The 23,493-nt window shown below is 34.9% G+C and overlaps 1 protein-coding gene across 8 annotated transcripts in view; it reads right to left on the reverse strand.

Moving 5' to 3' along the window:
• ADGRL2 (adhesion G protein-coupled receptor L2) overlaps positions 1–23,493 on the reverse strand; it is a 271,627-nt gene that overhangs the window by 189,664 nt on the left and 58,470 nt on the right. For all 8 annotated transcript variants that reach the window (XM_033864355.2, XM_019919571.3, XM_019919572.3 and 5 more), the window contains exon 2: positions 23,387–23,428. The gene's annotated coding sequence lies outside the window, so the exon portion shown is untranslated. The remainder of the gene's footprint in view (positions 1–23,386; positions 23,429–23,493) is intronic.

The following is a 23,493-nucleotide window of genomic DNA, read 5'->3' on the forward strand; positions in this document are numbered from 1 at the left end:
TGTTCAAGGAGTTTCTAGCACTATTAATTATCTTAGCGTGTGTCTGTGCCTCTGTCTGTGTGTGTTGGGGAGGTAGGAAGTAGGCAGAAAATTAATTAATGCATTTGAGTTTTTCAACTCAGAGAAGTTGAAAAGTTGGTTTTCTGTTCCATTTTACCTAGAACAGTCTTTCTCCCTTTGACTTTTTCTGTCCCAACAACTTATATAAGATAAAGATGTGTCAAGGGAACCTCAGAAATTAGAATAAAGGGGCTTACATGAAGCTTTTCAAGGGTTATATTTTGCACCCCGGCACTTTGGTCTTATTTAAAGACAAAACATCTGACATCTTATACATTATGGTCAAAAGTATCATACTTCCATTTTAGTTCACTTATGATTCACTAAGCAAAGACTGGAACCCTACATTCAAGAGCCAAAAAGCATTTTAATCATTTTTTTCCTTCTAAATCACCAGCAAATGTTATTAATATTATCTTAAAGAGTAAATTATGGTGACCTAAATGGGAAGGAAATCCAAAAAAGGAGGAATATATGTATACGTATAGCTGATTCACTTTGCTGTACAGCAGAAGCTAACACAACATTGTAAAGCAATTACACTCCAATAAAAATTAATTTAAAAAAAGAGTAAATTAATTAATCAAAATTTCCAGGGAAGATGCTCTGACTTTCTGATGACATTTTAAATGTCGTTTCTTTTTGCTTACATTCCTGTTTTGTTTTTTTTTTAAAGAAAAAAAACTTACCAAAATATATTAGTAAGTACTTGGCTATCTCAGAAAATCACACTGAATATTATTTTATCTTTCTTTGATGACATGGAATTTTTCAGTATTGAAGGACCATCAAAATGAACATTGATTATCATAGCATTTATTACACATCACTGTATTTATTGATTTACTCCTCCCCCCTAGATAGTAAACTCCTTAAAAATCTCACAAAACTTTATATGTGCAGCTGTTAGCACAGCATATAATAGAGATCACAAACCGCTGATCTATATAAAATCTAACCGACAAAGGTAATTTATTAGCCCCATAGATGTTGGCCCACACAGTATTTTGTTTTGTTTTGTTTTTAATCTACTTTTTGTCAACTTTTAAAAATTAAAAGGCTTCGATTAAAACTTGGATTTCCAGCTTCTGGTGGGAAAAAAAAAAGAAACATCCAGCAACTTTGACATATATTACCTCATAGCAACACTTGGCAGGAGAGGCGTTCCCTTCCAAACCAAAGGTCCACTATTGGACTCACCACATTCTCCAACATTCCTTAATACCTCCTCATAACCAAGGCAGTGTCTTGTGCCTCGAGTGACCCAATTTGTGATAATGTTTTGTGTTCTACTTTAACAGTGGCATTAAAAGAAAGTGAAATGTATCTTCACCTCTATATCTGTAAAGTGGGAAAGGAAAGATAGATCAAGAGGACTATATATTTCTCCCAGCTGCCTTTCACTCACTCACTTTTTCTTCCTGGCTCCTGTAAATATTTTAATTTTTGAGCTCCAATGGCCAATAGTTTATATGTGAACAAATGTGTGAATTATACTGTTAATACGCATTATAGGCTATGAAGAAATGTATTAAGTAGTAGTAATAGTGCTTCTCTGTGAGGCTGTACATATATACTAACTCCTCTGTGCACTTACTACATAACTCAATAATAAAGTTATAGTGCCCCCCTTATTCTTACTGATTGGCTTAATCCTCTCTACTTATATTCACATTTAATAGCTTTCTCTTTTTCTCCCCACTTGAAACCACTTTCCACCACTCTTCCACTGATGTTTACTCTTGTACTTTCTTTTCTTTCTGAGACCAGTTCAATTTCCCTACAGGGGAAGGTACCTTGGCATTAACAAATGATGATTTTGATTCTTCTGTAATACCTAATATCCCATAAATATAGCTCAAGGGAGGACAAATGAAAGGAACCAGTCTTTTTCAACCAAATAAATGGAAACAAACACCCTTTTAAGGACTAATACATACAGTTTAGAAGACTTACTAGTTAAACAAATAATTAAGACGTTAATTTAGCAGAAACTGTTAAGTGGAAAATGTTTTAAAGCAAACAAGCTAAGCTTTTACTAAAAATTACTAGAAGTAATTGATTGTCTCAGATATGTTCAAAAAATATTCTTTCTTAAGATTATACTTTTCAAAGGAGACTATAATTGAGATTATCTACTGAACCTGAGTTAGGAAAATTTATTTTTTTTACTATTGCTAATGTATGTTATGTTTCTTATTTTTAGTATTATTTGTATTATTATTATTCCTAATTTATTTTTTATTTTGATTTACAAATTTGTATTACGATTATAGGTCAAAACATTTCCCCATGAACTATAACTCTATTTTACCTAGTATGCCACCTAGAAAATGTGATCATAACGAGCTACTCCACGAAGTGAGAATCACTCATATTAAACATGCTAGGGGCTTCCCTGGTGGCGCAGTGGTTGAGAGTCCGCCTGCCGATGCAGGGGGCACGGGTTCGTGCCCCGGTCCGGGAAAATCCCACATGCCGCGGAGCGGCTGGGCCCGTGAGACATGGCCGCTGAGCCTGCGCGTCTGGAGCCTGTGCTCTGCAACGGGAGAGGCCCGCGTACAAAAACAAAACAAAACAAAACATGCTAGCATTTAAAAATTCCTATAAATTATATTGTTGGCATAATATCCTTTGTATCAGTTAAAAATCCTGAGTAATATATACACTCTGAAAAGACCTTTGTACTCATTTCATAGTCTTATTGAAATACTGCTCTCCCCTATTTAACAGTTTTACAAAACTTTCAACTAACTTCTTTTCTTAAAGCACACAAACATCTGCCTACCATTTTTCTTCTTCTCCTTCTTTTTTTTTAAAACAGCAGGTTCTTATTAGTTATCTATTTTATACATATTAGTGTATATATGTCAATCCCAATCTCCCAATTCATCCCACCACCCCCATTTTATTATTTTATTAAAAAACTACCTAGGCAGCTTCATCATTAAAACTTTATTAGAACAATTATATCTGTCAATTGTTGGGATAGACACCATTTAAAAGAAAATCATCAAGAATCATTTCCCTTGCAATCTAGAACAGATATTGGCATATATGATTGAATCTCCTTCATATTAGAAGTTTTCTTTTTTTTTCACTAAGCAAGGCACTTCTGAATGACGAAAACAAAATTGAGCTTCCAGTAATTATAGTATTTATTTTTCAAAAAATTTGTCTTGGACTTCCCTGGTGGTGCAGTGGTTAAGAATCCACCTGCCAATGCAGGGGACACAAGTTCGATCCCTGGTCCGGGAAGATCCCACATGCTGTGGAGCAACTGAGCCTGTGTGCCACAACTACTGAAGCCCGCATGCCTAGAGCCGATGCTCCACAACAAGAGAAGCCCGCGCACTCCAACGAAGAGTAGCCCCCACGCGCTGCAACTAGAGAAAGCCCGCACACAGCAACGAACACCCAATGCAGCCAAAAATAAATAAATACATTTATTTTCAAAAATTTGTATTTTCTCCCTTTTCACTTTTCCTGACAAATTGTAAGATAAAAGTTATATTCAATTCATAAAATTGGATAATTAATTTGGCCAATTAACTTAGTCTGTGTCCATGCTAAAAAGTATGAAACATTTTTACTGTTATTTTTGATTCAATAGAATACATACATTAAGAAGTGAAATTTCTTTTCTTGATGCTTAATGAGCATTCCATGAGGCTATACCTAGGTGAAATCATTTATGTTCACTGCTTCCTTAAAATTCTGCAATTTCGTATAGTGAAGAATTTAGTAAATACCATTTTAAATGACTTTTCTCTCCAAAAGTTTTTGAAACAGCACCACTGAAGCACTTGACATATCCTTTCCAAAAAGGCATGATATTACTTTTGAAAAATAAGGCTATATTGAAGATTAACCTTTTCTTCTCTCTTACCTTAAAAAAGATCAGTTGAAAAAGATCTGAAAAGGGCCTTATAAAGTAAAGTGTAAATTCAGTTAACTTTAGTTAATGCTAATTTTAAGATGCTATTTTTTTTAAAAAATTTTTTTCAGAAAAGCAAAGTAACTTAAAAGCTTAAAATTTGGACCAGGCCACCTGGATTCAGATCTCAGCTCCACCTTTTTCAAGCTGTGTATCCTTGCATAAGTTATGGAAGCTCATCTTTAAATTAACTGTTATTTTCTTTCCTCTCTTATAAAATGGGAAATAATAATTTCCTGTATTTTTATAGTGCTGCTGTAAGTGTTATCTGAATTAATACAGGTAGTATCTGACACGTAGTAAGTCCTCAAAATTTGCTATTATTTTGGTTTCATCAGTAGCATAAGACAGTTGACAGTTCTTCAAATACTCCTACATAAATGCCTAAAATTGTATGAGTTAATGTATAACACTTTTGAATATTCTTACATATTCTTACACACTGGGTTGTATTAGAGCAAAGAATTTTGGAAGTACATTTTGAAACATACAGCTTTATATTGACTACATAAAAAATTATTATCATATGTATGCCAGTGTTGTTGCTGGTACTTTGTTTTATTTTGTTAGCAATTTGAAGAATCCACTCACTCTTAGTTATGTTCATAGCTTATGATTTTCATTCTTTTTTAGTTATAAGTGCTTCGTTTTTCCTTAAATCCATAATATTAGAAGATTATCTGGTTAAACTTATTATACTCTGTAAGAGCTAAATACAATTAAAGACAGTTGTCTGTTACACATCCTAATTTATATTTATTCACTTATAACACTTCAGAGTCCAAAAATAATTTGAGGAGATTTACAAACAAATAAAAATAAAAGTAATAAGAATAACCAAGCTATGGAAGCAACTTAAGTGTCCATCAACAGCTGAATGGGTAAAGAAGATGTGGTACATAAATTCAATGGAATACTCCTCAGCCATAAAAAAGAATAAAATTTTGCCATTTGCAATAACATGGATGGACTTGGAGGTTATTATGCTAAGTGAAATAAGTCAGACAGAGAAAGACAAATACTGTATGATATCACTTATATGTGATATCATATGTGGAATCTAAAAAATAAAACAAGCTAGTGAATATAACAAAAAAGAAAAAGACTCACAGATATAGAGAACAATCTAATGGCTACCAATGGGGAGAGAGAAGGAAGGAGGGACAAGATCGGGGTAAGGGATGAAGAGGTACAAACTACTATGTATAAAATAAATATGCCATGAAGATATATTGTACAAAACAGGGAATATAGCCAATATTTTATAATAACTGTAACCTTTAAAAATTGTGAATCAGTATGTTATACAACTGAAGCTTATATAATATTTACATCAGCTATACCCCAATTTAAAAAAAAAAAGAGTAAGAATGGTAAGGCAAAGAGAAAATAAGGATTGGAAAGTAAAAAAGCAGGAAAAGTCAGTATAGGCGATGTATGCCTTTATGTGTGCTAGCCTTAGATTTGCCTTTAGTCTTTCTGGCAGCCACATAAACAGAAAGGCTGTTATAAGATTCCCAATGCTCAGCAAATGCATGACCTGATGAGACCAGGGAGAATCCTGACTAAATGGTGAAGCTGGTCAATTACTTCTCCTTCCATCTCTTCTCTACTTCTGGTCCATCTCTCCACCCTGTCTTCTGCACTATTGAGTTGATACAGCTCAGTTTTGCCTCTGCTCCACAGGTACCTTCCATCTTTCCTCTTTTGTTCTAACTACAGCAACAACAAACCCCACCCCACCCCCGCCAAAGGGGGGTGGGGCTAAGTTACCTAGTGTATGGTATACACACTTCCAAAGGCTCATTCTGGCAGGTGTTTAATAGGAAGGAAGGCATCAAAATCTCTGGAAGGACTTGAGGGAGTGGAGAAAAAGACCCAAGTGGTTTTGGTAGAGTGTTCCGCATTTCCACTGCCAACCCTGGGAAACATTGTCTTAAAACAACTGAGAGAATATAACTAAATTTAATGAATTAACCATTTCTAGCAGGGAAAATGATAAACTCAGAAGAGAGACAGCGGCCCCTGGGTATAACTAAGATATACTATTATTTAACAGCTGGGTTCTAATTCAAGGAATAGTGTACAATTAATTTTTAGAATATATCTATTTTACTATAGACCACAATGAATTTTGGTGTTAGAAATTATCCCCTCATTAACATATTGTACTAATGAGATAATAAGCTTGACTTCTCAGGTTATTTGGGGATATGTCTTCTTGGATTTGCCTTTTTTTGTTTTTGTTTTGTTTTTACAGGATTTTGTTCAAGAGACGGGGGTGGGGCAGGCTAGGGGATGAACATTTAATCAAGCACCATCCATGTGTCAGAGATCATGAAGACTTTTTAATGTTACTTCATTTTAGGGCTTGTATTCAGCGGGCAAGACTCGGCAAGGCTTGCTGGTAGTTTATGGCCAGCATCTGTTCTGATCTATCAGTGCCCAAGCCCAACAATTTACACATTACTAAATATTTTAGTATTACCCCTACTTTATTTAATCTTCCAAATAAACTTCCAGGGGGACGGGAACACTGGAAGCTGGAGGCAGAGATACTACTCGGGGACGCCCTGTCCTGCCTTGCCAGCTCCTCCCCATTCTGCCTAGAGAAGGTTTTCTTGCTTGTGCTAGTTTGGTTCTAGAACTGGGAGAGCCTGATGTTTATAAGCATTTTCTTACATGGAAGTACCTAGGCCATGAGTGTAAATTATTCTAGAGTGGCCAGTTTGAGTTTTAAAAAATTGTGGTTTTCAACCCTGGCGGTAGTGTCCCCGGCAGCTCTGTGGCGCATAGGGAAGCCGAAGAAGAGAAAGGCCAATCCAAGGTACGCTGCGTCTGCATGCACCAGCTCCTGATACAAGTGGCCACCTGGATCCAGGTGGAATCCACTGTGGTATTTTTTTTCCGGCCATGCAGTGTAGCTTGTCTTGTGGGATCTTAGTTCCCTGACCAGGGATTGAACCTGGGCCTTAGGCAATGAGAGCACGGAGTCCTAACCATTGGACCGCTAGGGAATTCCTTACTTTGGTATTTTTGTCTAAATACGTTAGGAAATGGCAGGTGTGCATGTGATATCTTCCTGCCCATCTATAACCAACCTAAAATGCTGTAAGTACTATGATAAATGAGGAAATTGTGACAAAGAAAGGTTAACTTGCCTAAGGTGCCTAATGGTAAAAGAAACATTAGATGTGTCTTTAAGACTAACGCCTAAACATCTTGTTTCAGTTTTCTTTTATCTGAACACACTTTTCCTCTGAAAACAATCTTACACAGCTGCCCAATATATTAATAAGAAACAAGTATGCCTGCTCTGATTAAAGCAAGATAAAGGCCAAGGGTTCACTCTCAGTTATGCCCTCATCACTAAGTTTAGCAGTTCCTGAAGTACCTCCACAAAACGCAATGCTGTGCTCTTTAGAGTTGAAAAAACACTGACTTAAAAAATGCTGCCACCCTCAGACCCACTCTGTGTTGTTCACCTTGGTAAATAATTCATTTAACAAACATAGTGTATAGCTACTGAGTGCCTGACCCTAGGAATACAAGGATAAATGAATAGTGTGTGCCATTCAAAAGCTCACAGTCTGAGGAAGAAGGAAAAAAAAAAAACAAAAAGAAAAAAAATTAAAATTACCACTGATATCGAGCCTTTCCGTATCGGTTTTCAGAACTGTAAAAGATAGGAATGTTTAGCCCTTTAACAGATGAGAAAACTAAAATCAGAGAAGTTAAGAGGATGCATTGTCATGTATCCCTTGAGTAAGGAAATAAAGATTACCATCTTGGTCTCAGGGACGCCAAAACCCAGGCTCTTTCTTCTGTGTGATGCAGCCTACGATTTGTTGCGAATCTTTAACAAAGTAAGCACATTTCAACACAGATTTAAATTTAAATTGCAAATCACTTAAACGGGAAGGAAAAAAAGCCCAGAGAAACCTACAGATTAAACCATTAAAATCATTATCATAATAATACCACTTTACACAACCACTATTATTACACATCTGTTATCTCCTTCCCTTCACAACAACTGTGTGAGGTAGGAAGGGTGGCAGATATTATTATTTGGATTTCACAGAAAACGAAGTAAGACTCTGGGCTATTAATGGAAGGTAATGTGGTAGGGGTGAAATTTATTGACTTAAGGAAAAAGATAACCTTTTCTTGCAGTAACGATCCCTAACTAACTGTGAGACTGTGGAAAAGTCAACTAACTAACGTTTTTAGGCCACAATTTGCTCATCTGTAAAAGTAGAGGGTCCAGACATTTCATCTTTATGTTAAGGGACCTTCAGTTCTGACATGTGATGAATCTGCAAGCTAGTATATGGCTTCATTAGAATAGAATCTACCTTCTGTTCCAAAGTTTTCTAGGATTTCACTCTGCTTGTTAATATAAAGCTGTATGGAAACTTCCTGGTTTCCTGGGCATAAAGTTTGGTCATATAAACAATTTAATCTTTAATCCAATCTATTTTAAATTATAAGTAGACCATGCTGATTAAAAGGTAACTGAATAATCCTTGCCGGTTAGAAGCAAGGAACCTACATGTAAATTAGAGTGGGTAAAGGAACACTGGAGAAAAATCTAGATGAACGTAACATGAAAAACACAGAGAAGTGATAGCATTATATGATTGCATTACAGACTTCCTGGTCAGAAGGATACTTTTCTAGTGCAGGCCACAAAATTATCAGGGCAGCTCACATCTTAGTGTTAGGAATTTTAGTCTCAAAGTATCCACAGAAGCTCTCGTTCCTCAGAAAGCAACACACTGACAATTTCTTGACCAGCCTTGCTGATAATTTCATTTCCCAGAAGGCAGAGTAAGCAGTAAGGAGAACTCTACTCTGGACCCAATTCTGACAGAAACCAGTAGGTAAAATAAAATGATTGGAACCTTGGGGAAAAGCAACCATGCGCTCTTGCAGTTTGATTTAAGCAGTGTTCTGCCTATGCAAACACAAATGATTCTAATGAGCAAGAAAATGGGGAGGAAACTGAAGAAGCCAGTATGCTGCACAGGGAGCTACTGACAGGCGCTGAATTTCAAACAGCATGTGCAGAAGATGGTAAAAGGGGACACATAATCAAGCACAAATATGTGAAGGTAGCATAGACCTATAAAAATAACATCAGCAATACTAAAGCACAAAATGAGCTGCGGCCTGTGAGAGAGAGCAAAGAGAACCAAAAATGATCTCCTTAGCATGAAACAAGGAATAAAATCCATACAGGAGCAGGCCTATTTTCTAAAGTTGAAAATGTAACATTCATTCATGAAAAAGAGAAAGCAAAACGTCCTTACTCCTTTATGTTTCTTCCCTGCTGGTTCATTCATCTCTGTTTACACGTCACCTATTCAGAGAGGACCTGAACCACTCTTTCTAAAATAATTCTCTCTGACATCCTCTAACCCTTAAATTTTCATTCCTCTAATCACTGACTGCCATTATTTTACATACTTAAGCTACTTCTTTCTGCTGTATTAGGATGTAAGCTCTATGAGTGCAGGGACTTTGATTTGTTCAGTACAGTATCTCCAGGCCTTGTATGAACCAAGTACTATTCAATAAATATTTGTTCAATGAATGAAGTCAGACAACTAGACATTCAATGAATGAAGTCAGACCATTAGACATTGGCTAAAAATGGAGAGGCAAAATAGGTAAAGGTATTATAATATAGGTGACATTTATCGAGTCCCTAGTAGGTGTCATACACTCAGTATTTAGATGTATTCAAGCATGGTTGAATAGTTTGTCCCAGATCACACAACTAGAGAAGTATAGACCTAGAATTTGAATCAAGATAGTTAAGTCTATGGTCTGAGTACTTTACCTGTATGCTATACTGGGAGACCCTGACTAGTCTAGCTGACAATATGCCTCTTGACCTTTCTGAATTATTACCAGAGATTTCTAAGTGAGATGGAGTATTTAGCTGATTACTTTTGAGAAAATACAGTACAGGGGATAAGAGAAGAATACTTTATGTTCAAAAAATTGCAGAGTCTGCAAACTTCAGATCCATGAAACTTATGTTGTATGGGGGGAGAATAGCCTAGATCATACTTATAAAAGATAATTTTGTGCACATTTTTAAAAAGTGGTTATTAGGAAAAAGTGTAAATTCAACAAGAATAAGCTATTCAGCCCAATTTTATATGTTCTGTTCTACAAAGTTAATAAACTAGTATATCAAGGCACTAGCTATTTGGATTCTAAGCAAGTCATTTAATAAGGTCTTTCTTTATAACCTTGTGGATCAGATGGAGAAATACAGGTTTAGGGATAGTACTATTATGTGTCTTCATATCTGGCTGAATGATCGCCCCCAATGGCAATTTTAATGAACCTGTATCAGCCTGAAGGAGGGTTTGTCCAGTGATATACCACAGGCCTTTGTCTCTGGCCTTGTCTAATGTGAACATATTTATCAATGACTGAGATAAAACCATAAGAAGGCATTCCTATCGAAAATCAGTTACATGAGATAAGGAAGGTGAGTAAATACACTGGATTACAAGATTAAGATCTGAAAGTTCTTAACAACTAAAAGATGAACAAAATCCAACAATATACAATTTGGTTGGAATAACTGTGAAGTCCTGCCTTGGGACCAAAACAACAACTACCTAAATTCGATTTGAGGGATATATGACGTAGTAACAGTACTCATGGGAAAATAGAGGAGCTTTACTTGGCAGTGAATCAATGGTATAATATGGTTACAAGAAGGATGGGGGAGGGGGAGGAAAAGGAGAAGAGGAAGAAGAACAAGAAGAGAAGAAAAAGATGAAGAAATAATTTGGCTGCATTAATAAATTTAAGATGTGCATAGAATAATGGGGGACATAATCTGACTAACTTCGAGCTGTTCAGATTACCATGCTCAGTTCTGAGAGCTACATTTTACGGAAGACATGAATGAAAAGATTCGAAAACTTCTAGTATTTAGCAGGCTGCGTGGTAAAGGGACTTAAAACCATCTCATATGAGAAAAGGCTGAAAGAACTGAGGAACTTTTAGTTATAACAACTGAAAGTTGTTATATTTGATAGCTATATTGGAATACTGTAAACATAATAATAATAATTTGAATCATTATTCATCACTTATTATTCGCTAGGCACTGTGTTAATCATTTTACATTAATTAATGCTAGCCACAACCCCAATAGTGAGTTCTGGTTATAGATTAGAAAACTGAGCCTGAGAGAGATTAAGTAACATACCCAAGGCCATAAACGCTAGTGAGTGATAATGCTTCCATTTGTACCCAAGTCTATCTTTCTCCAGGACTGCCCACTTATCCTCTACAGCAGGCTCCCCCCAATAGATAGAAACTAAATTGTATTATGTATGTGTGTGTATGTTTACATATGATAAAGTTATGTGAAACAACAGAGAATCAAAACTATTTACAGTATTAAAAAACTGGAAATAGATACATCAAAATTTTAAAAGTGATTGTTTTCGGTACTGGGAATATAGCTATTTCCTTCTTTTGTCTACTTCTTTTAATTTTCCAGATCTTCTTTACTAAGCCTATCCTAGTTTTATAAAAATATCACCTATATTATTTAATTAAAAAATTATTATGTGAAAGAGAGATTAGCTTTATTCTGAATTGTCCAAAGAGGCTGAATTAAGATGCTGCAAGATACAATGAGGCATATTTCAGTTTAAAAACAGAACCTCTTGTAGTCAGAAATTTTCAAAGACGCAATATCTTGATAGAGGAAATACTGATTTTCCTGTTCGTGGAGATGCTAACCCAAGTCTGAAAACACTAAAATTTTATTGTTCTATGTGGTTAAATAAGCCAAGGATTAGGTAGTTAATATATCACTGGTTAATATATCACTTCATACTGAGGTCTTTCAGACTGCTTAAGGGGTCTTATTTTATAAGTACTTTTAATAAAATATTTGTGTAATGAATACATGAATGTATACATTTAGAACAGGAAAAGTAGACCATGGATAATATTATTTTTTGTACCAGCCTTTTCCCAAAGTATGCACAGGTAGTAAAGACTGTACTGAAAGGTCACGCTCATTTGTTTGTTCAAGTTCCAGGGTACTCCTGGCTGTTGACATCTGAGCACAGAATAAGTGGTCCCTCCAGGAAGCTTCATTTGGGCATGACCTCTTCTCACACAGTCTACCTCTCTGCCTACATTCCAGGCTCTTGCAAGCATCCCTCCTCTTTAAAAAAAAAAAACAAAAACCAGGACTTCTATTAACTAAACTGAAAACTCCACAAAATCGGGAATCATGTCTGTTTTGATCTTATACTATATAATGCTTGATATAATAGACACAAAACAAGTATCAATAGAATTAATCAGTTTGGCAGATATATTCAGCAAGTTTTTCTTTTGTTATCTAAGTATGGTTAGAAAGAGCGCCTTTGATTTCAAGTATAGACTAACAGCAGAGTTTATCTCAAAGGATTGCCATTATTTGTTATCTTTTTCTAGATTCCTGTTTCCTATCTGTGAGTAGATACAAAGACCCACTGCTTTAGGCCTTGAAGCTGTTTTTTTAAGTAAGAAAAGCAGTATGACTTTTCTTTTCAGAGTATAAAGTTGTTAAATTTTGCCATATGATAGGTGTATGAATTAAGTTTACAGTATGGAGGTCTAGAGAAGAATTTGAGACATTACTTCCTTTTTTCCAAGGTGAACTCTAAACCCACTTTTCATTTGTGTTCCTACCACACAATTTGTATCAATATGAAAACGGCCAGGCCATAAAATAACTATAGGAGAAGCAAATGTTTCTGCCAGTTCTTTCATATAGTTGGAGACAGTAGTGACGGGGACATCCTAGTTCTGAAACTTGCTTAATCAGTTTCACTGTGCACAGACTGGATAGGCTTCATTTATTCTTACTATTATACATATTAAAGTATCTTCATAACATTTTTGTAGCTTCTCAGGGTGCGGACATACTTACAATAAATATAGGCCTTCAACAGGAAAATTCCTGAAATGCATCATCAATGTAAAAGAATAACCACTCTACTTTAAAAAAGTGTAAGTAGATTTATTATTCAAAAAACACTGTGATAATGAAAGGCACAGTAAGAAATACAGGACAAAAGGCCGAGGTAGGAAGTTTTGAGGAAGATATCACATGACCATTAATAAAAAGATGGGCAAATAAAAGTAACAGTTGTCCATTACTTATATGATCAACTTAGGAACATATTAAAAATACCAATTTCTAGCCCACAAGCCTGTAGATTCTGAATCAACAGATATGGTCTGGGGCCTAAAAATCTGTAATTAAAAAATGCCACCCGGGCTTCCCTGGTTGCGCAGTGGTTGAGAGTCCACCTGCCGATGCAGGGAACACGGGTTCGTGCCCCGCTCCGGGAAGATCCCACATGCTGCGGAGCGGCTAGGCCCGTGAGCCATGGCCGCTGAGCCTGTGCCTCCGGAGCCTGTGCTCCGCAACGGGAGAGGCCACAACAGTGAGAGGCCCGCATACCGCAAAAATAAATTAAAAAAAAAAATGCCACCCCAAATTCTGATGCACAGCCAGGTTTAGGAACCATAGACTATATACGAAGGATAAGAAGAGAGTACAGAGTAGATTTCATTCTCAACAAATTCACAATCTAGTGACCAACATGACTATGAATGCTTGAATTAGAATGATGAGGAGCTGCTGGTTATTAGAATATTTCAAATAAGAAAAACACAGTCTAAATTAAGGTAGTAACAGTGAAAACAAAGAGTAGAGCAGACATTTGAAAGAAATCTTATGGGTAGATTTGACAGACAGGGTTATTTCTTCTGAGAACTCTCCCTAGCTTGTAGATGGCCATCTTCTCTCTATGATGTCTTCATGTCATCTTCCTCTCTATGTCTTCATGTCATCTTCTTAAAAGGACACCAGTCATATTGGATTAGGGCTCACCCCCAATGACTTCATTTAACCTTAATAACTTCTTTAAAGACTATCTGCAAATATAGTCATATTTTGAGGTCCTGGGGGTTTGGACTTCAACACATGAATTTTGGAGGGACATAATTCATCCCTTAACAACTAACTAGAAATAAAACAGACCAGCCAGGTCCTTAACATAGCATAAAATGCTCAATAATTGTTACATTCATCCCTTAAATTTCGGTCCTTTCCTCTTCCATTCAGGCTATGTAAAACCTCAAGTAGAAAGTAACCGCAAAGTAATATTACATGCAGAAAGGCCTTCTTGATGGAAGCCCTCTAGATACCAGAAGTTTAACTGTCCAAATCCTAGTGGTCCTAAACCTTGTCATAAGGAATAATCCTAGGTAATCCTTACTTTGATCTGCCTCGGGAATAAATCAGAGGCGAGAGGTATGTTCTGGTCCAGGCAGGGCTTCAAAAAAACTCGCCCAGGAACTCTTCCCAATTCCCTTCCCTTATGGTGGAAAAGGTATTAAAGGCATTATTCATCCATCACCTCCTATGACTATCAGCATGGAGGAAAACCATCTCCGAATTTAATTTTCCTTATATAAAGGTATCAGGACTATTTTAGTTGCAGGTTACAGAAACAACTCAAATAAGCTTCAGCAAAGGCAATTTACTGGTTCATGGATCCCTAGAAAGTTTAATAACTAGAATTAAGGTTCCGAATCAGTCTTCCCTGGGATTCATCAACCAGTATATTCTCTCTTTGCCTAAGAGTCTGTTCTGTGATTCCAGTTTATAAAATCACAAGGACAGACTATGACTGGCTCAGCTTTGGCCAAGTGCCCAACGTAAGACCAATCAGAGGTTCAAGGTTAAATGAGAAGACAAATTCTTTTTAAAAATTTTCAAAACACAAATGTAAAGAAAGTTCTTGAAAAAGAAACACTATACTCGGGAATTCCCTGGCAGTCCAGTGGTTAGGGCTCAGCGCTTTCACTGCTGAGGGCTCAGATTCAATCACTGGTGACGGAACTAAGATCTCACCAGCCACACGGCATCCAAAAAAAGAAAAAGAAAAAAAAAAAGTCCTAGAGATACTCTGATAATTTATAATATATTTATCATTTTGAGCATTTAGCTAAAAGGAATCTATCTAAAAATACTAAAGATTAAAAAAAGATTCTATATTATAGACAGCAATATAGACAGCAATATATTACATAGACAGAAATATATTATTTTTAGCCTAATACAATATTTACAATTATACTTGTTCATTTAAACTAAAGAGAAAAGTACCTATTCTTATTTCTAATTTTTTTTTTTTTTGTTCACTGCAGTTCTTATAGCTTGAAAGTTAAATGTCAAGATCAAACTCCATTTTAGTGTAACTAGGTTTAGCTTAGCAAGTTAAAACTTGATTATATTGTTAATTTCTAATTTTATAGAAAAGAAGGGTTTACATGTTATTTTGAGGAAATCAAATGTTAAAAAATAATTTAATTTTTAGATATAGTTTTATGGGCAACAAGAATGGGAATAAAAGAGAAGGGGACACAAAAGAATGATAATGGCAATTTCAATATTTGAAGTCTTTGTGGGTCTAATTCTGCTTTTTATCTTTTTTTACCTGAGTCCTGCTCATCTTTTCTTTGTTGTTTTTGTTTTTTTTACAGTGTTTTTGTGATTTCTGATTGTGGGCTTGTTGTACTCATGGAATTTTATCTGTAAAAATTCTTGGAGAGATGGAATAAAGTTAGGCTCTCCAGAGGGGATTTTCTTTTGATTCTGCCAGGCACAAAAGGTACAACTAGGGACAAGTTTAAGCTAAATTTCTTATCTTGGAGTCTTTAGACCACTGAGATTATAAAATTCTTGCTGGAAACAGTAATGTCAGTTTCTGATTATGATATTTCAAGGGAGAATTTTTTTCTCTTTAGTTATGCATTTAAGACTTGTATTTTACCTTGCAGTCCTCTGTGGGATGGATTTATTTGTAGATCAGGTTAACAATGAGGATATATCCATTTTGCATTCCAGCACTGAATCCTGGGCTTTGTCATTTTCCCCTTGTGCCAGCAAGGACATGAAAAGTGAAATTCATGTTCACCCCACTCAGTAAATGTCCTTAGAGTGAGAAATACTTCAGTTCTTAGCAATCCTTTGTGAGAAAAATCATATTTTCCTCTAAATTAACGTAGGAAAAAACACTTGATAAAATTCAGCATTCTCAAAGATTAAAAACAAACAAACTAAAAACAAACTAAAAATAAAAAGAAAATTTATAACTTGATAAAGGATATCTACAAAAAAACCTACAACTTTTATTTTTTTACTTTTTTTTTTTTAATATTTATTTATTCATTTGGCTGCACTGGGTCTTAGTTGTGGCATGCGGGATCTTTGGTTGCAACATGAGAACTCTTAGTTGCGGCATGTGGGATCTACCTCCTTGACCATGGATCGAACCTAGGCTCCCTGCAATGGGAGCACAGAGTCTTAGCCACTGGACCACCAGGGAAGTCCAAAAAACCTACAACTTAATGTTGAAATGTTCAAAGCATTTTATTTTAAAAATCAGGAAAAAAGAAAGTTGTCTACTATTACAATTTCTATATAGTACTGAACTAGAGGTCTGGTTGGTGGAGTACACAAGGAAAAGATGAAAGTATAAGAACTGGAAAGGAAGAAATAAAGCTGGCATTACTAACAGAAGTTAGATTGCTTACATAGGAAATCCTAGAGAAAATACAGATAAATTATGATAATTAATAAGGAAGTTTTGAAGATTTGTTGAATAAAATAAAAATACAAAATTATTTTTATTTCCATGTGTCTCATACATTAGAAACTATCACTATACAAAAGAAATTATTGGAAGATATAATTTTAAAATATTTTATTAAAAAGTATTTAGAGATATATATAACAAATTTATGGGAGAAATAAAATCTTTTTGAAAAAAATATTATAGAAAATCTAAACAAATGGAAAAGTAAACCATATTTTTGGATTGGAACACTAAAATTTATAATACAAGTATAAGTTTCCTTCAGATTGATCTGTAGATTTTAAAGTATTTCAATCAAATTTTTTGCATGTGTAGGAGGTGGCATTGACAAGCTTTCTCCAAGACTTATATAGAAAAGTAAAGGGCCACAGGAACAAAGGAATTCTGGAAGAAGAATAGAAGAACTTACCAAATTTTTACAGTTATTATAAAATTCTAATAATTTTAGCAGTATAATATTGGTAAAGAGGTAGAGTAAAACACAGACCCGAAAACTAGATTATAAATACGGTATATGGAAACTTGATTCATGAAAAGTCTGACTCTGAAGATCAGCGAGGAAAGCATAAACTATTCAATACATGGTGCTAAGACTATGGTTTCTAGTTTTAATAATTTATTTCTGCCTTACATCATAAAAAACAATTTTTCAGGGCTTCCCTGGTGGCGCAGTGGTTAAGAGTCCGCCTGCCGATGCAGGGGACACGGGTTCGTGTCCCGGTCCAGGAGGATCCCACATGCCATGGAGCGGCTGGGCCCGTGAGCCATGGCCGCTGAGCCTGCGCGTCCGGAGCCTGTGCTCCGCAACGGGAGAGGCCACAACAGTGAGAGGCCCGCGTACCGCAAAAAAAAAAAAAAAAAAAAAAAAAAAAAAAAAAAAAAAATTCAAATTGATTAAAGACTTAAATGTAAAAAGCAAATGTTAAAACACAGAAGATAAAGGGTAAGATTTCTTAAGTGGAAAATGTAAAAAATAAGCAAAACAGGAATGTTTGCTAAGTTTAACTGCATTAAGATTAAGAGCTCTGTCCATAAAAGGGCACCTTAAAAAAGTGAAAAGACAATTCATGAACTAGAAAAGGACATTTGTCACACAAATAAAGAAGAATGGATTAGTATATGTATTATCTAAAATTCATTTTTTAAAAATTGTTTAAAAGGAATCAGTACTTCATAGAATAGGAGGCTGTAATTGTCAATAATATGAGAAAAGATACACAATCTTATTAGTAATCAAGGAATTGAAAATTGAAACTCTGAGGAGTTGTTATTTCACCTTCACAAAATTGATAAAAAATTTTAAAGTATCTGACAATATTAGGTGCTGACAAGAATGCAGATCTATTGGAACATTGACATTTATAGTCCTGGGAGGGGTATAACATTGATACTTTGAACAACAGTTAGCAATTATCTAATAAATTTGAAATTTTCCATACTCTATGACTCAGCAATTTCACTTTCAAGCATATATTCTAGAGCAAAGTTTCTCAGCCTTGTACTATTGGCATTTTAGTTCAGATAATTCTTTGTTGTGGGAGCCGTCTTGTGCCTTATAGGATGTTTAGGGCATCCCTGGCCTTTACTTACTAAAAACCAGTAGCATGCTCCAAGTTATGATAACCAAAAATGTTTCCACACATTGCCAAATATTCCTCAGGGCAAAATCACTCCAGGTTAAGAACAACTTGCCCTAGAGAAATTTTTGTACCTATCCATTTGTACATGTTAAAGAATGTTCATAGCAGGACTATGTGTAATAGTAAAAAGAAAACATAAAGAACTGAAGCAGCCCCAAAATCCATCAACATTAAAGAGGAGAAATAAATTATGTCATAAAATGGAATACTATACAACAGTGTAAACTAATGGATTATAGTTATGTGCAGTAAATGGTTGAAACTCAAGACTTAATGTTGAATGAAAAAGTAACTTTCATTTACATATTATTGCAAATATGTAAACCAATTTGTATGTTTAGGGATGCAAATACATGAGACAAAATTACAAGGGAAAACAAGGGAGAGAGAAAATTTAGAACAGTGTTTAACTCGTTGAAATGAGGGTTAAGTAATTGTAGAAGGGAAACAGGGGACTTAAGTATTTTTGATTTGTTACTTATTATGTATTTGAAATTTTACTTTTTAGCTACTAAATATCAAAAAAAAAATTTTTAAAGGAAACAAGTTTTTTTTTTTTTTTCTTTTTTGCGGTACGCGGGCCTCTCACTGTTGTGGCCTCTCCCGTTGCGGAGCACAGGCTCCGGACGCGCTGGCTCAGCGGCCATGGCTCACGGGCCTAGCCGCTCCATAGCATGTGGAATCCTGCCGGAGCGGGGCATGAACCCACGTCCCCTGCATCGGCAGGCTGACTCTCAACCACTGCGCCACCCGGGAAGCCCGGAAACAAGTATTTTAACCTTATAAACTGTGTGAAACAATTCAGTAACACCCCAGAAATATATTTTTTAAATTTATTTAATAATTTTAGTTTATATATTTGATTGGTATGTTTATATATTTGAAATAATTTTAGAAGCCAATTTAGAATATTGCTTAGGAAAATTCGGTGGTTAAAACAAAACGGATTAACCATTCATCAAGAAAGACATTCTGTCTTCAAAGACAATGGCTACTAATAGATAACATATTTAACTAACTGCTTTAAAAGCAGGGCTTTTTTTTTTCTTAAATAGGATAATCTAATGGCAGTAATCAGCGCACAGAGTGAACTCCCTCTTGTAAAAAGCGCATCAATTGTTTTTCCTAATTAAGATGAATATTATTCCTGTGAAATGAACCAAAAAGTTGTTTGAAACCGGAAATCCCAAAAGAGATCTATAATCTAGAAGGATAATTGCATGCAATTTTAATTGAAAGAAAAGGAGAGGCCTGTTTTTATCTTTGCTTTTTTCAAAACCTTGAAAGTAATCAACCTGTTGTCCAATTAACAATGTTTTAATATTACTATCAGCTGACCTAAAAATGGACATTTGATATATTGGAAACTGTTGTAGAATTTTTAAAAATAAATGGCAAAATGACTACTGGCTACAGTTAAGTCCAACATGGCACTTTTATCTTTAATGAAATAAAGTTACAAATTTTTATTAATATCCCCAGAAATAAAGTGTATTTTATTGTTGATTAAAGATTAGGTGCTGTGACTATTCACAGAAATATGCACTCAAACTTTGTTCATTGTGGATGAGAGGAAACATCTATTTTGTTGAAATGTAAATTACACTGAGAAATTTTCTTTATTTAAATTGTCATTTATCTCCAATCTGTTAAAGATTTTTGGTAATGCTGAAGATTTATTCTGTTCAGTTTTAATAGATACATGTCAACAAAATATATATTTACATTTTAACTCATTTCACACAGTAATTCAGAACTTTGGCTGCTTATTTAAATTTGCACACTTATAAGTCAGAAAGAAATAATTTGAATAAGCAGATGTATTATTTATCCAATAATTTGTTACATTGACCCTGCTCTTTGTTATGGACAGGAGGTTAATTTTGTTTGCTTTCTAAAATGTCATGTTATGTTAGTTGTACTAAAGATGTTACATAGTGGATGCAAAAAATAAAATAATAAATTAAAAATTTTGATTCCTGGTATTTCAGTTTAGCATCTTGGCAGCATAAGCCTATTAGAAATATATATTTCCATATTCAAATAGGGATGAATTTCGCTCCCCATTCTTTAGAAGGGGCTCTAGGCGTGTGAGCTCACACACACTAAATATAGTGGTACCTCATTCAAGGTGAGAAAATTCAGGTTAAATTTCTAAGTACGTTTTTTAAATTTTTTTTAATTTTTTGGATATTGTTGTCCAGATGCAGTGTATGTAGTTTCAGTTTTTTTTGTTTTTTTTAATTTATTTATTTATTTTTGGCTGTTTTGGGTCTTCGTTGCTGTGCGCGGGCTTTCCCCAGTTGCGGCGAGCAGGGGCCACTCCCCAATGCGGTGCGCGGGCCTCTCATTGTGGCGGCTTCTCCGGTTGCAGAGCACGGGCTCTAGGCGTGTGAGCTCAGCAGCTGTGGCTCACGGACTCTAGAGCACAGGCTCAGTAGTTGTGGCGCACGGGCTTAGCTGCTCCGCGGCATGTGGGATCTTCCCGGACCAGGGCTCAAACCCGTGTCCCCTGCATTGGCAGGCGGATTCTCCACCACTGCGCCACCAGGGAAACCCTCTAGGTACGTTTTAACAATAGTAATATGGAAAGAATATCAGCAAAATACACAGTATATAATCTCTCATTTGCAGTATATAATTTGAATTGATATAAGTGAATTTTGCAAATAAATGAAATTTACCCTTTTAATCATTAAAACCTTTTTCATTTTAACAACTCCCAAATCGCCCAATATTATCTTTTGCTCTGTATAGTAAGTTTAAGGATATATTATTTCATTGTAAAATTCTAGGGCTAGAAAGGAATTTAGATTTTATTAAAAATCTTCCAGTATGACTGCTCAATTTAACAGATCAGGAATTTTGAACCCAAGTGTATGATATGTCTTACTCAATATCATACAACTAATCTTGGTTCCTCAGTTCTTACTGGTGGTGAATAGGTGTGAAAAGCCTCTAGCTTTTCAATGTGTTCTTCTCTGGTCCCTCCCAGCTTTGCTAGTTTGCCTTCCAGTTTGTGAGCTAGACAATCAGAGAACCAGTTCTGTCATAATTTTATGCAGACTGAGAACAAGTAAGATGGAAGTGAGGACCTGGGAAGCATTAATGTGAACTGTATTAGATCCTTACTGGAGCACCTCTCCCTCCTAAAATGTCTTCTAAAATTATTGGCTTATTTCCAGATAAGTTGCTGGACACGTGAGATGTAATTACAATTGATATTTTAATGCTGAGTTTACAATGTATGATAAATTACTCTTGAGAAGAAATCTTTAATCTCAAAAATATTTGATTATTTGTGTTATTTATTATGCTTACTATAATATGATTTATTAACATTATTTTAGGTTAAAACCACCTCTTCTGCTAACATACTTTGTTTTCTTTTAATCTTGGATCTTAAAATAAGTCTGCACATTCAAGTTGCAAAGATGACAATTGGTTGTAGCTGGGTAAATTACACAGTAGATTTTAGATCAAAGTTTTCTGCTGTTACTAACTAGTATGATCTACTGACAAAGTGTGAGTTTATTTTAAAAGGTTTACCTTCATATTTTGGCCTTTTCCTATGTAGATTTTTCCTTCTTCTGAAAAAAGTTCATAAAACACCAAATTCTTATATGCTAAAAACCAATGTGAAGCTGCAGATCTTTTTATTTCAGTTTAAAAAGGTTTATTTTTTTTCACACATATGCCTGAATTATAGGAGTGCTTCTGTATTAGAGTAAAATTAATAAAAGTAATAGCTTCAACCTGATTTTAAATCCTTCATTGTTTTATTGTATAATTTTACTCAATTAATCTTCAATTTGTATTTTTAGTTCCTTATGGGATTAGGAAGGTTTGGGAGGTTTTTGTTTTCTTTTTTAATTGTATAAGATCATTTTGGTTATGCAATTGGCACAAAGAGGTATTTCCTCAACTGTATGTATATATATATTTCGTTAATAATAATATATACTGTTTGGAATAGCCTGTTATTCAAATAATGCTTTTATTCGGATAAGAATAATAATATGTATTTATTATAGGAAATTCAGAAAATTAAGAAGAAATGAAGACTACTGAACTACCTATGTTCCCACTGTTTGTGTGCCTTTTGTTAGTCTTTTTTCTAAGCCTACAGTATGGTCCCAATTGTCTCTCCTCTCGATACACAAGCACAAATGCGCACAACATATAATGTATTTATAATGTGTTCTGCTTTTTCACTTAACATAGCACTTTTCGATGATTGGTTTATTTCAAAGTGATTTTTTTCTACAGTGAGAAATTCCTTCTTTTTATAGGGAATATGCAAGAACCACTGGGGGGAAGAACTTTGTAGGAGACAGTAATAACTTGTTAAGGAATATCATTTTACATGGACCTTTCCCATTCAATAAGATTGATTTTTATTGTTGTTTAAATTGTAAAGAGGTTATGATTAAGACTAAATTTAATATTACCATTTCAAGTCATAAAAACATAAAGACAACAAAACTATGAGTTTAGACAAAATCATACAGTAGCTAGCTTGCCTTGGAGACATTATGATATATACTTTTAGAAAACAAACATTTTAAAATTCACAGATGCTGCAAAGCCCTGGTCAAACATAGATTACAATCAGTTTTTATGTAACAGTAAAAATTCCAAAGGACTCTTACCCACCCACTCTCAATATGTATCACAGATATGCTTCTTCTTTTTGCTCACAGAATGTAAACCACATTTATTTCTATATCTGTGTGTATTTTAAAATAAATTACCGCAGAAAACAAAATAGGGAGTACACTGTGTTCAAATGCAAACCAACAGAGAAAGCAAAAACCTTATATTCCCTCTGAAGAGCCTGTAGCATAGTTGGTGAGAATTTTGGAATGCTTATAGAATTTGAATGCGGTATCCATTTATTTCAAGAGTATATGCTACCTTATAATTATCAGATCGTTCAATACATTTAGCAAATGATACTCCACTTTCATTATAACAATTCACTTTTTCTTGTTTGTGTTCAGTACTATCAAATATAGAAAGAGCTCTTTACTTACCATTCGGGGAAAGATGAAATTTATCATTGTTCCATAAATACTCTGGAAAGCAAAGAAAATATTATTATTTATTATATCTCCATCCACAGGGATCCTAACTGCCAAAT

Source organism: Tursiops truncatus, chromosome 1, assembly GCF_011762595.2.
Source record: "Tursiops truncatus isolate mTurTru1 chromosome 1, mTurTru1.mat.Y, whole genome shotgun sequence".
Lineage (NCBI taxonomy): Eukaryota > Metazoa > Chordata > Mammalia > Artiodactyla > Delphinidae > Tursiops > Tursiops truncatus.